This window comes from Lepisosteus platostomus, chromosome 17, assembly GCF_059453375.1.
Source record: "Lepisosteus platostomus isolate fLepPlt1 chromosome 17, fLepPlt1.hap1, whole genome shotgun sequence".
Lineage (NCBI taxonomy): Eukaryota > Metazoa > Chordata > Actinopteri > Semionotiformes > Lepisosteidae > Lepisosteus > Lepisosteus platostomus.
Genome location: NC_142627.1, coordinates 14,723,380 through 14,738,799, shown reverse-complemented (window position 1 = coordinate 14,738,799; position 15,420 = coordinate 14,723,380). Strand labels below are relative to the sequence as shown.

Genomic DNA, 15,420 nt, shown 5'->3' with positions numbered 1-15,420 from the left:
TAACTATTTGCAGTATACAGACCTTTGGATCATTATGGTATTAAAATGTAGACAAACCTGAGCTGCTTCAGAAAAAAGTCAACATATCACAGAATTCATATAAACCTGAGTTACACAGTGGACAAGTTTGTTACAGTTAAAACACAAAATATCAAATATCGTGATTCTTATTTCATCACTGTAGGTTTAACTGTTTGGTTTTTAATACTGCACAGTACATTGTTTTGTTTCTATTTCTGTTAGTTTGTTTCATAGTTCTATTACCTGCTTCTATATGTTTCTTCATATTCTATTAATTTAGACAAAGAGTCTTGCTTTCTGATGTTCTTGTACTTGAGCATCACCTGCATTCTGGAGTAGGGTAATTTCCGCTTGCTGAGAAGCATGCTCAACTTCATTTGAAAGTTGGATTTAAGGTAATATAACATGTTCCTGATATTTTGGATAATGTCTGTGACACCTTTTGCTGTTAGAATTGAGAGTCTTTCAAAATACAGATATTTTCTTTTACTGACAATGCTCTCAGAAGTTATTTGTATCTTTATCCTTTTTGACATGGACAACTGATAATTTTTCGAACCATCTTTCTAATATGCTTTGACCTCACTTTACGTTTCTTGAAATTAAATTACCCAGATTAATAATTTGACGTGTTATTAAATTAATAACGTTTTGATTTATTAATTTTTTGTGACCTACAATGGTCTGGTTCCATCCAGGGCATAATAATATCATTGAACCTATGATTATGAAATATGCTTATGGTTGCCTTGACCTTCATCAGGAATAAATGGCTTTCTGATAACAGGACTGTGCATTCTGTTCACTTATTATAAAAATAAAATGGATTTTGAACTATTTTAGATAAGGTTTTTGGACAGATTCGGACACTCCTCAATACAGAATGGTGAGATGTGGTTTAGGCCTGGATTAAATGAAACTTCAACCTGCATATACATCTCAGTTTCAAACTTAATATTCACTAGAGGATTTTGATTGAGTAGAAGCAATAAACAAGGGACCCCTGCCAAGTACTGAGTTTGTAATTTGCAGTTAGTAAAGTTGTGACATAATCCAATCCATTTGTTCTATAGCAAATATCATTTTAGGGTTTTGCATACATTTCAGTAAAATATTGCAATTCTTCACAAAACTAACACCTAAAAGAGTGGGCTTCAACCATTTTGGTAAAGAATTAGGTTTAACTTAAAGGATCAATTCTTTTATTATTAAACTGAGTCTCAGTAGGGCAAAGTAATACATTCTGCATTGATCTTTTTTCTAACCCTTTATTGCCATTTTTTCAGCCCACGTTAAAAATATGTTAGCAGGAATAACGATTCAACATAGAGACTTGAGGGAAAAATCCTGTACAGTATTTACATTTTATTTTTATATCGAAATACACCAAGGGTAGTAGAGTCCCATTTTCTTTAAATGTAAAATTCAGCTGTTGATGTTCTAGTATTTGTTTGCAAAGAATTTTAGGTTTTACAAATTTTTGGATATTTAATTGATATATTTGTGATCAGTACTAAGTACTGTACCTGGCTCACAGTATCAGTCAAATACTGTGCTGTATCAATGTTCAAACTTTCCATAATTTAACATGAAACTTAACAGCATAGTAGTAAACACTATGTACACAACTTGACACATTACTTATCAGTTGTGGTAATGCATCCATAACAGCTTTGGCTCATTCATTATGGCTTAAAATGGTACATTAGAAATTCACTCATGGTGCAGCATCTCAGTTAAGGCTAGAGAAGGAGTGTATTGAACAAATATGTGAAAATGAACCTAACAGTTCAGGACGTAATGATCGAGACAGGGAAGGTCATCTTTCCGTGCCTGTGGGCTGAACAGTCAATACCAGATCAATAGCTTTTTATTAAAAATGTTTAGAATGAAATAAAAATCTATCTTGTTTTGTTTGGGAGGGGAGCATGAAGCTGTTTCTAGCAGTATGCTGAGACTCGTTTTTTTGTGCATTCACACAGAGAAATATTGGTTGATATGCAACAAAAATAAATTATGTACTAGTGCTTGCCAGAAAATGTAATAACCATCTCACATTGATTTTGAACATTATAATTGTTGTCGTTATTATCCCCCCCAACACATACAGACTATTGGTTATTAAATAAGTAAAAATAGACAATAAAACTAATCATGATTACAGTATGTGTTAAAACATTTAGGAGTGAATAAAATTTCTGACTGAAAAGAAAAACTACCTGCTCCATCCATAATGCACATAAATAAGCTTTTAATCCCCTACAGAGAGCAACCACTAAAAGTATTATAGAATTTTAAAGAGCATCTTTATTTAGATCTTGCCATTCTTTAGATGATTAAAATCAAATGTGCCCTGTTTATTTTATAAGGTTTTGTTCAAAGACTGGAGAGAAGTAGGGTTGAAACACTAAAATAAAAAAAAACATGGCTTACAATTATGGTTCATGTTTATCTTTCAGAAGATGCTTCAGAAGAAAAACAAAAAAAAGGAAATGTGCACTCAACCGTAAGAGAACAGAAGACTAAAACCGACAAATTCCCCAAGAAATGAAAGACCTGCAGAGCAACAAGGTGAGTTTGAGTGATTAGGAAATATGGATTATCAAAATAAAAATATCAGATTTTGAATCCACCTAGATAGTGTAATTAGGATTGACTATCCATAGATTTTTATTTAATGTCTTTAAGTTAGAGAATTTGCTTTCACAATAAGAATGTTCTAGTGGTGAAGGCTATACATTAATGACCTTAGTACCCTACTTATTTCGGTGTATTTACCATTTGAGTGGCATTACATTATACATCTTGTGTCATCTTGTGTTTATAGCATAAGATTATGTCTGTTTCATCATTTCATTGTAACAGATAGTAATTTTAGTAAAGGATATTGGAACATTTATGTCACACATTAAATGGAAGGACACAGACACTGATAAACATTTTAGATGATAGTGGTTTGCTTGTAAAATTGTCAGAGCTGCCTATCTAGAATGCATATGTGTACATATACTGCATACAGCTTGACGACTGGAAGAAGTTACACATGAGAACATGTCCCTGATATACTATTTTGAAAAAGAAAAAGACTTACAAGTGTTGAAAGTAATAAGAGCAGTTTTCTGTGTTTAGTTTATCTGAGTCACAGGAGATTACAGTGAGTAAAATATTTCAACAGTTGTATTAAACCTTTACGTAGCTTAACATTTGTCTTCAGCAATCAGTGCTAGTTTTGAATGTTCCAATTATAAACATTGTGTGTGTATCTAGATCCGCTTCTGTAATTGTAGAATCTAACCATTGGACAAATTTCATATGCTGTTTTCAAAAGCAGGCAAAGCATTCAGAAGCAAACAAAGTCTCTGTTTTTTGTTTTGGGTTGTTTATTCCAAAAACAGAAAAAGAAACAATGTAGTACTACATACTTACCAAAAGAGGGCATCAGATGCTTTAAAAATTTTGGGCTGTTATGTTTAAATGAAATAGGTACAGTACCACATTATTAAATGAATACATCAGAAATCGAACATTTTAATTTATTTAATAAATTATATACATTCAATTTTACAACCTAACATTGTAACATTGTATTTACTTTTATTACAAAATGGTGTAAATCCTATCAATGTTTGAGCCAGGTATGAGGTTTGTGGTGTAGTGATTTATTAGGCACAAAGAAGAACCCAAACACTACAGTCAGATGTAACACATGCCAATTGTATGAAAAGAAAGTTGCAGTATTGTAAAATAGGTTCTCATCTGAAGCAAAGTTGTGAATTGTACAAGCCAAGCCAACAGTTAAATCACTATTTTAGGTTTTCACTTTTGTCTTATTCAGCGATTAACTTTGTAAAAAAAAGACTTTTTGTAGCTTTCAGATAGAGAATGCACCTTTTTCTTTAATAGAGAATCACTGGAAGTATGACCTAATTTGATTTTCATTTTCTTTTGATAGAGGTCTTAAACACTTAGTATTAATTGGAGCATCAATTACTTTCTTACAGTTATTAAAGGGAAAGGAAATAGACACAGACATATAAGTTACATGTGATAATTATTTTGCTGAGCTTTCATCAAACATTACGTGACGCTTTGTAATGGAAGGGAAACTGTCCCTGCAATTAATTTAATAAAAGTCACGGCTATAGTTTATTCCGCGTGCTATACTGTAATGGAACAAAACTCGAAACCATGTCTTTGTTGAAAACATAAAGGAAGCTAAAGAACAAGAAAAAGGTGACGGAAATAGGAAAGGCTTCATCCCCAGAGACTGCAGCAGTTGAAATTCCCCATCGCAATTCAGCAGTATCATGGCAGTCCCCCGTGAGCTATGGTGAACACCCCCAAACAACCGCACAATTTGGCACAGTGTGCAGTCTTTGTTCCTCACAAGGTCCTGCAGAGGAGCGGCTGTGATCTTGAACTACCCTCTCCCTCCACCAGAGGGGGAGCTCCTCAGTGCAGTGCTCCAGCTCACCAAGACGGCCGATTTGACTGGCTGTTAGAGCTGGCACTGTGTTCACCACCCAAGTTGTTCAGGGGGTACAGAAAAAAAAAATCCCCTCTTCATCTGTTTAACACAAAGCGTCCAACATTGCAGACATGAAAAAAGAGAGTCTATTTGTTTTGGTTTCCTTGTAACTCTACTACTTTGTCACACAAAACAAGGTATATTTCCACGCTCTCAAAATGAGGTTGCTAACATTGTGTTTAAAATAACCTTGTGAGTTATACCAATGTACTGTATACAGATAACAGTTCCAGTTTTTTATGAGCAATGTTTCTTCCATGACTAGCTCTTAACTTTAAGTATTCATACTGACTTGCATACAGTGCTGTCTTTTTTTTTTTACTGTGGATGTATTTGTGTAGCAGGCCTGTCTTTCAGCAGCTTGTCCCAGGAACATGACAACCTTCTACCCTATTTTCACACATATATTTCTATTTTTATAAAATTGTCAAAGTTATTCCCTTATTTCTGTTGTAGTAATGTTAAAGCTGTACAATTCTGTGAAACCTAAAATTCAAATATATCCTTTCTGCTGTGGTATTAATTAAACAAAATTTGTGACTGAATTTTGAGGGAAAGAGTTCTTTCATCAAAAACATGTAGTATATCTTTAGGTAAAAAATCTGTAAGCTCATTGTGATGTTAAGTCCCTTACAGTCCATTAGTCTCTTCTCAGTTTTAAACTGAGATGTTGTCATGACTGAATTGAGGACTTGACAAATTGTACAAATTGTGTTCAGATGTACTAATAGATCTTAGTACAGTGGGTAAGAATACAAGGTTGTGAATATTTTCTTAAAATTAGACTCAAGACATTGAGCCAGTTGATTCTTTCAGTCCTGATTGTTTCAATTAAAAAAAAAACACATTTTCACTAATTTTGTTATAGAAACATCAGATGTTAGAGTGATTTAGATATTACACAGAAATTCTAAACATATAAAAAAAATACGCTATTTTGTAAGAGTGTCTTTGGAAGAAGCAGTTAAACAATTGATGGAAGTATTTTGTGACATTCAATTCAATTTTTAGTTTTGTTTTATTATTGATATTAGTTCACAGGCTTTGACCTGTTATAGCTCCTATAAACGTACAGTATGAGTTAGTGAAAAGCTGTTCTAGTGGTTTGGCAAATGTTAATAGAACAATGGGAAAGACAGAAGTTAATTGTCCCTGTTCTGTAATTCATGAAAAGAACGGTGAAGCAAATTTATTAGTTTACAAAAAAGAACTGAGTTTACTCATTTAACTTCTGATTATTCTTCAGCTTTTCTCTTGGTCATTTATGTTTTTTTCTTTATCTATACCATTTAAGCAGTACCCCTACTGTCAATACAAATAAGAACATGCCTTCTGGGATTACCAGTAAATAGACTGACAATGAAAGGGTGAATATTCCGGTTCCACAATAAAGTCTCACTATTTTTATTTAACTGTTGCATAGACTGATCAAAGGAAGCCAAAGTTTTCATGAAGTGTGTGATTCTGCTTTAGAGAAGCAACTTCTGTGCAATATCCTATTGTGAGTGTAATATCAAAGAAAGAGTAAGCAATGTCTATTAATAGTCATCTGAGCAAACACAGGCCATGGTCCTAAGTGAAAAAAATAATCTTTATTAAAAGATAATAAGTCACTAAAAAGAGGTCTTCTGTTCTCAAAGGTTTTTTTTTTCCTAATTAGAATCACAGCAGGAAAATGTCATCCTAAAAATGCCATTTGTTCCTTTTCAGTTGCCAAAGACTAGATGGGTACTCCTTTCGAAGCTCACCTGATGTTTTCAAAGAGCTTTTACATTCTCATTGGTGTTTGTGGGGAACCAAAAACATTCATGCTGTCATGTTTTAAAACAAATGGACTGCTGCTGCTAATATAGTCCTACCTAGCTATTAAACAAAGCTATTAAACAAACCTGTTAGAATTGTCCTAGTTTTATTCCTTGTTTAAATCTTGTACAGTAAATAGGTTAGAATTTATATATATATATAATTCTGCTGAATTTGCCTTTTTTATTTGCAGAAATGCAAAAAAGTCACTTTGTAGAACAATTAACTAGCAACATTTTCAGAAATTCTTCATGCTGTTACACTATTTTGTGGTAGATGTACAGTAGGTTTAGTGCATCTTTATTTGCACTGTTGTCCATTTAGATCTGTCACTCTGTAAACACCATTAAAACAACATAAAGATTGAATGTTTATTTGATCATTTACAGTAAGTGACTTGGTTCTGCCAAATCAATGGCCCTACGTGAGCACCAATCCCAGTTTTGTGCTGCCAGTCAAATGTTCACTGTTGAGCTCCTGTTTTTAACAGTTGTTTATGAAAAAAAAAGTCTCAGTGTAAATAATGAGGCATATGTCAGCAATTATGACGTGTAGTGGAAAGACTCATATTTCCTTACACATAAGGTCCCAAGGATACACTCTAGGTTTCAGGTTAGGAAATCTTTACTTGACTATTTCCTCTTTTGCTTCTTGTTTAAGATAAACAGTGACCAGAATATGATCTCCTTTTTGGCTGGGGGATCTCTTTTTGGTGCAGAAAATCAGGGAGGGGAACAACCTTGGTGAAACTGAAGTACTGTATGTTTCTCCCTGCTAATTCTAGTTCAGTAATGATGAAACAACATCCAGACAATTATGTTACGCCTATTTTATCCCTCGCCCTTCTCAGGCTTGTCTTGCTCAATTTTGACCTAAAAGGTTGATACTTAGCAAAGATTGCTAACACTGTAGTGTTTACACATCTTGGGTTTGATACTGGTCTCTGATGTCTCCTGTGTGGAGTCTACTGTACATATTCACCCCGTGTCCAAAAGGCTTTTCTCCGGGTACTCTGGTTTACTCCCACAGCCCAAAGAAATCTTGACAAGGTTCCTTTACTCTCTAAAGTGTGTGTATGTGCCTTGTATTGAACTGGAATCCAGAGTACAGAGTAGAATTTAAAAAAAAAGAACTTTTGATTTTATTTAAGTGTGCACTGGTTGAAACATCCTTAATTCAGATCACTGCGTATTCAGAGTCGCACAGTTACAGGGACACTGTCAGATGTTCTAAAATTCAAAATAAAAAAAATGTATCTAATCAGTACTGGCAGAACGCTTTGCTCAGTTTTAGTCATAATGATTATGAAGAAGAAATAGATACTTTAAAGAGACAAAAAAACTTTAAGATGATTAGTTGTTGTACAGATTCTTGGCAGAGTAAGCCTGATATTTTGCTAGAACACTAATCCCTGCTTTGAAAAGAGACATTTTTGCAGTAGGTTCTTTAGTCCACCCCCTCTCAATTTTAAGACCCGTGTCAATCTCAAAGCCCCTTGCTGTTCTCATTTCCTGTGCCTTCCGGCAAGCTCTACTATTTATAAAAATTAATTTTTCTTTTTTTTTTCCCCGCTTACTTGTTTCATATTATGCCCTGGATGGGCAAGTGGCCAAAAAGGTGGTTTGAATCCATCCAGTTTCTCACACCCAGAATTTCTGCAGTACTTGTCTTGTTGCTTTTCAACATTGTAACTTTCTTATTTCAGGGGGTGGTTTGTGCTTTTTTCAAAGAAGTATCTTGTTTAAATTTTAATAATGGTTTTTAGATTACATTTCCAATCGTTACATTTTTAATTTAAGTTGTTTCAAATGGAAAGTATTTCAGCAAATGCAATGTTAAGAGTACATTTCAGCTAATTAGTATGTCTCTTCCATGGGCACTTGAACAGCACGAAAACTTATCAGTGAAATGGATATTGAACTCTGTAGACAATGTTTGTAAAACGGAATTATTAAAACTCTATTAAAACAACTTTTTTTTCTTCAGGTAGTAATAAAATGTTAGCTTCATTTCTGGTCAAATCAGCACAGGTGCTAAATAGACATTTTATGGACATACTGTATCCCTCTATTCAATGAGTTCTGAGGTGAAACTGGAATGTAGAAATTTTGTAATGTGAAAATGTAAAAATGTGCAGTGGTTGCAGATCAGAAATTTCCATTAGAACATGTGCTTTAGTTAGAAAAAAGCAAAGGTCTGTTGAATGAATGAGCACTCTATGCCAAATGACTGCTTGATGTCTATTTCCATCTCAAGCAATGGAAACATATTGAGATGGCTGTGGTACCTAGTGTATAGTATATATCTTTGATTTCGGAGAAGAGTTTTGGTTTCAAAGAATCAAAGAATAATGTGTTAAGCAATTTACACGTGGGCACTTAGTCATCACTATTTCCATTTCACACGGTGGTGATGGTACAACTTTGACAGCATCAGCTTAGATGACCATGCTGATTTCCTTGACTTTTAATGTTAAGGGGTACCTGTTGTACTATGCAGTGATAACATTCTTCAGGTCATGCTACTGTACTGCCATCTTCCAGATCAGTCAACTTGGCCTTGACAGCCTTGTGCTCCAACAGCATAAACAGTAATAACAAAATAAAAACAGTTAAAATAATTATGGGTTTTAAGGGTGAAAAAGAGCACAAAGGAACATGTGTACTCCATTTAGCTGCTAACTGGACGTCACTTCTACTGGTCATTCAACCATTTAATTATTAATTATTAATAATAATAATTGCTTACACTTATATAGCGCTTTTCTGGACACTCAAATCAAAGCGCTTAACAGGTAATGGGGATCCCCTCCACCACCACCCATCTGCAGCCCCACCTGGATGATGCAACAGCAGCCATAGTGCACCAGAACACTCACCACACACCAGATATCAGTGGTGAGGAGAGCAGAGTAATGAAGCCAATTCATAGATGGGGATTATTAGGAGGTCATGATTGGTAAAGGCCAATGGGAAATTTGTCCAGGACACCGGGATTACACCCCTACTCTTTTTGGGAAATGCCCTAGGATTTTTAATGACCACAGAGAGTCAGGACCTTGGTTTTACATCTCATCTGAAGGACGGCGCCTGTTTACAGTGTAGTGTCCCCATCACTATACTGGGGCATTAGGACCCACATGGACCACAGGGTGAGCACCCCCTGCTGGCCCCACTAACACCTCTTCCAGCAGCAACCTTAGTTTTTCCCAGGAGGTCTCCCATCCAGGTACTGACCAGGCTCACACCTGCTGAGCTTCAGTGGGTTGCCAGTTGTGAGTCACAGAGTGATATGGCTGCTGGCTGTAGTACTGCTGGCAGTACTGCTCAATGTCTGCATTTATGAAGCAATTATCAAGAGTGGGTTCGAAGTTGCCAGAAATACAGTAGCACCATGCACCAAAATAAATGTGAAAGAGAATGCTTTAAGAACTTACTGTATTTATTCTTGTTTAGGGAATCAAACATGGTTTCAATCACATTTCACCACATAAAGTGCTGTTGGAGAGTTCTAAATTGAAAAGTAGAATTCTCTGTAAAAGACTTTTGTCCCTGATACTAAGAATATATAAACACAATTTTTCTACTTTATTATGTGAAACATTTTAAGTGATTCCGAAACATTCAATTTTCCTTGTGCTCTAATTCCTTTACCTTAAGTTTAGTACTGTGGTTAATGTGGGAACAATACAGTATACTACATTGTGACTTTCATCAGAGGGTGCCAATTAAACATGTACAGAGATTTGTTTCCCCTTTTTACCTTTTTTTAAATTATTTGTTTGAAACACTTTCACGTAAACATCTGAAATTCTTTTTGGAAAAATATTGAAGTGCTTTATGTGTTTTATCAGTTTGTACATATAGTAGCAGGGACATCACAGGGATGTCAGATTCTGCTTTGACTTTTGACCTCTGTAAAAGTATGATTATTTTAACTTTCCATCATTCCCTGAAACTCTTTTTTAAGTGCTGTTGTATTTTTTAAAAGAATGTCTTTGATTTGAAGTGTGTAGGGAAGCTTTCAGCACTGGAATCTACATTTGCTTTAGAAAATATCCAAATTGATTAAATAAGGCAGAAAAACATACAGTTTCTTATAAATATCAGAACCTAAAAGCTTGAATTTACAATAACATCTCAGGTTGCTTTGTAACAAAGGTCTTGTAACAATTAAAAATACTTGGCCCTACAGTATATTTGAAATATGGGTCCTCTGGATTTAGGGCCCAGGATGTTTTAAACCTCAATACATTTCAAATCATGCTTATGCTAATTGCTTCCATGTAAGAGTTTCGTCATAATAAAGATTGTTGTAACAGGCCATGGTATATAGTAGGTTGCACAGGTAGAACATTTTATGGTATTTAAAACAATATGTATATGTGAGATGTAAATTACAATTACAGCGTGTTTGACAGAACACCCCTTTGCCTTCCTACACTGTAAACTCTAAGTCGCTTAAACTGTAGGACAAAGTAAACAGAACTAATATTGATTTGTAGATTAGATTTCATAAAATACCAGGAGATTTTGAAGATTTGTTTTTAGTTTTTGGCAGTATAAACAAAGGAATGTATGTAGTGTATATAATGAAGAGAGGGAGCATTATTATGTTTTTCCTGACATGAGTAACTATGTAAACACTGCGTAATTGTGTAGCTGCCCTGATTTGGGGAAAAAAACAAACAAAACCTTGTTCTTGTGCTTTACCTTTTAATGGGATTTTTAGGAAGGCAAACATCCCAAGCCTGGTTGAAATAACATAGCCCAATATAACACAATCAATGTATCGTTTGGAAAAAAAACCTCTGAAATGATGTTTTTGTGTTAGATAGAAATGAGTGTTATGTACAGTATATAGATGTTACGCCTGCTGGGATCCGTGATAAGAGTGGAGAAACAGTGGAGGTTTGGAGACTTGTTGCGTGGCTGTACAGTGCAGCTGCTTAACCATACTGTAGGGCTTTTTAGGTAGAAAAGTGAAGGGAAGAAATACTGAGGGGAAGGGAGTATGCATGAGGTGGGGGAAAAGTTATTTTTATTTTTGTTTTGTGTTTTATTGTGCGTTGGGAAAGTTAAAAGTGTCGCCAAAAAAAGATGTGAGTGTTCTTCTAAATAGACTTTAAACTATAGTTTAAAGTCTATTTAGGCTCTAAATAGACTTTTTAAAAATCAGATTCAATTCGTTGCCACTTAACTTTATTTTCTGTAGCCATGCCATTGCAATTTTTGAAAATTCCTCCCCACCCCATCCCGCAGTCAGCATAATACCTGTTTCAAAACTTACCCTGACCAGACCAGTCAGACTCTGACGTTTATTATTGTTCAGTTTCTGGAATATAAAATATGTTCAAGAGCGTAATGAGTGCCAGGAGAACCTTACTACAGATATTTATAATGTGCGTAAAAAGTGAATACCAGCACGACATTGTCAGTTCTTAAAGAGATGTGAAAACTAGGTAGGTGTTGCAAATCAGTGGTGGATGAAGTGGATCATTTCCTATATGTAAGGGGCTCGGGGATCCTTTGGGATCTAAAGTGTTATACAAATATTAGGAATTATTATTAATTATCATGAACATTTTCCAATCACTGTGCATTTTCGGTGTTTTGTAACATATACCTCTTTCAACAAGATGCTACAGTATATGAATACTCATGGGACCTTTCCTTTTTTTCTTTATATCAACATCTATATTTTAATTGTAGTATTTAATGAGATCAGGAAAATTACCTATACTTGAAATATAATTTGTTGTGTGGTGCACAACAAATTATTAAATCTGCAACAGTTTAAAGTTGCGGTTATATTCCGACACAGCTCAGTCTGAACTCTACGTTACAATTTGTAAATGTCAAACCTTTTTTATTGGTCATTTTCAGAATGTGGTATCCTGCTTACTCCAAATAGGTTCTACTCTTTAAATTGATCTAAACATATTCAATTCATAATACTGTACATATTCTAAACAATTGTTGAATACTAGATTTTTAATATTTAGGATTTCATTTATTGAGACTGCATCAGTAATTTGTTGTTGCTTACATTGTTCACGGGGCTTTCCAACAATCTATAAATTGCCATGTATTGAATTATGCTAGAAGGATTCAAGTAAAAAGAAGACTAAATGACACTTGGCATGGAGCTTCAGTCTGTTGTATTTCTGTTTAGATTAAGATTGTTCCCTTTTGCCTGTTTGTACAAGAGGATCTAAGTATTTGTCTGGACATTGTTACATGTTAAAGTTAAATTGACAACAAAACCATACAAATACAGTACTGTGCTAGTGGATAATACCCAGTATACTTTGTGTAGAATGTCACAGTCACTTTCAGTGTCTCAGTTGCTGTATATTTATATTTTTAAGCATTTTTAAGCATTTGCTTAAGGTAGCAGGTTTTAAAGTACTTGTTGATTTCTAACTTGCAAACCGGTACCTATATTTTATCCAAATTAAGTATTTGGAAGAACAAACATTTGAAATCTAAGACGATACCTGTAAAATAATGTGATCATGTGTATGGCAGTTTTAAATTAATTAATTTGTCAATTTTATAAGTGTTCAGAGGACAGCACCTAAAATGCTCTTTACATAATACAGTTTGACAGTATATTTGTACTAATAACCCCTAAAAGTGGTAATAAAATACTCTCAGCTCTACTGTACAGATGATTAATATCACCAAAGTAATTAAATTCCATTAGGCTGGGGTTCACTTGCCCAAGGATTCAGTGCCAGACTTTAACAGATCTCAAGTGAGGACCAAAGACTAATGCTTTTTAAAGCTTTGCTTCGCAAGTAAAATCCCAAGGAAATCTGCATTAACTTAGGACATCTGCTTGTTGTGATTGTTCAGGTATTGATGCATTGGATCATTAGAAGGGCAGCGTGAACTAGTATTTTCCTGTTGACAAGGATCTTGCTCCAGGAGCTGTTAGCTCTCGCTGCAATGGGGAAAAGGGCAGCCAAGACACTTTTTTTGCACACTGGCTTTGACTTACAGAATTATTGCTAACTATACACTCTACGGTGGTAGGAAGCAGCATTTTGCCCCTAGCCATTTTTTTTCGAAGATCAGAGCCAGCATACCTCTGTCTCCTGCTGTTTTGTAGCTGTAGATTCCTAAAGGCTGGCATTATTGTAGTCAATGAACAGTTTGCCCCTTTTCAGATGGCCACAGTAATGACCCACTTGGGAGGCAACGGTTAGGCATTACTGTCTATGTGGCCAGGTGCCGCAACATAAGCATTTCATTAAATATTGAAGCAATGGTTTTCAGTTACAGTGGCAAAAAGGAAATTTGGCCACATTCCAAAAGCAACTAAAATATGTGTCTATTTTTTTTTCCTTCAGCCTCTTCTAATCACTTTCTGGTTTTACCTGACCTTTCTGCTGCTAATTAGCTGCCTTCCTGAAAAGCATTATGGGTAATATATCTTAGGTAATACAGCTTGCCACTTTACGCACTGGTAATCATTCTTAATGTATGAATGATTTATTCAGTGGAACCATTTCTTACAATCTTAAAATACACAAACCATAAAATACACCCCAATTATTACTTCACTTTCAGAGCCATAGAAGGGTACATGATTTTTTTTGTAATTGTAATGACATTGAAGGTGCTACCCGTGCTGGGCTAAACAAGGCAAAACTACAGAATCTGCAACTGCTTCGCATAAGTGATTACTCGTTTGAATAGAAATAGCACACATGCACAATCCGTCCAAATACTGTGAAATGCCACACGAGCATCCATATCACTTTCCCAGTCATTCACCAGATGATTATTGTATTGTCTTCACCTGAATGCTGAAGATGGATTTATACCATGTTTCATATATGACTGAAGGTAATCAAAATGTCCTGTAAACAAGTCTGTATTTGGAAAATATGATATGGTTTTGTTTTCCTTCAGTGGAACTATTGAATATGATTGCTCTATTTTTCAGTTTGGCTCTAACGATTTGGGTGGAGGGGAGTTTGCTAAATATAGAAAGTTTATAATATTTGTATTATGAAGCAACAAGGCAGTCTCAACATTGCAGCACAGCCCTTTTAGTGTTATGTTTTACTGGATATTTCTTTCTGATTTCCTGTTTCTCTCAAGGCCATACAGTGCTGCATTTAGTTGTACATGTTTTTATAATTGAGCATCTGTACTGACCTGCTACCCATGGTAGTATCCTGCTCCACAACATCTGTCCAAGATGCAGGATAGGACTGAGCCTCATGGCTCTCCTGCACGCTCCAGGGACTTGAAGTTGACATGTACCTTGAGGTGTTGAACACTTTAGATTTAATGGATCAGACAGTTAGTTTTATAGGAAAGGCATAGGGCCTTGTGTTCACTCTCTCTGTATGCTTTATTGGCTAGTTAAACCTGCAGTCTTAAAATCAGTGTTAAGTTATCTGGTTTTGTAGGCAAGTGAATCTTTTATTGTACATTTATCCGTCTATATACTGTATTTGTTTCTCTGAGGCAAAGGATGGTTATTTGGTTTCCTTCTGTACTAACCTTAGAATATCAAGGCATCCAGTGAAATGGAATCACCAGGCGAGTCACCTCTCTTCTATTTCTGGGCTGGAATGAGGACAAACTCAATCGAAAGTGAACTGCTATGATTGGCACATACTTGGCCTATTCCTTTCAGTACTTGGTTGGCAAGGGGCGAATCCTGGATTTCATCTTGTGATTTTCTTGGTAATGGGTCCTATCAGATGGGGGCAAACAGCAGGATGTGTCACATGTGAAAACTTGCTTGCTTTAAAACCTTTCATTTTTACCTCATTTCATCTTCTTATCCTCATTTCATATCTCTGCCTACTGTACTGTATGTTGTCCGGAAGAAAGTGAAATTGCTGCCCTTTTTCCACATCATGTTACACTTTAGGCAGCCATACTTGGGGTCATATGCAGTGCTTCACATGACTGAGAATCCTTTTAGGCTCTTTTCCCTTTTCCCCTATTCTCTCCTTTTTGTGTCTAGTGTGATGTCACTACTTCTGTCTTTCTTTTACAAAGTTTGCCCTGCCCATGATGGCGATGCACAGATCACTGGCT

The 15,420-nt window shown here is 35.3% G+C and overlaps 1 long non-coding RNA gene across 8 annotated transcripts in view; it reads left to right on the top strand.

Annotated features, from left to right (window-relative positions):
* Window positions 1-15,420, top strand: part of LOC148646213 (uncharacterized) — a 460,577-nt gene that overhangs the window by 9,747 nt on the left and 435,410 nt on the right. For all 8 annotated transcript variants that reach the window (XR_015927991.1, XR_015927990.1, XR_015927985.1 and 5 more), the window contains exon 2: window positions 2,481-2,592. This is a non-coding gene — a long non-coding RNA (uncharacterized LOC148646213). The remainder of the gene's footprint in view (window positions 1-2,480; window positions 2,593-15,420) is intronic.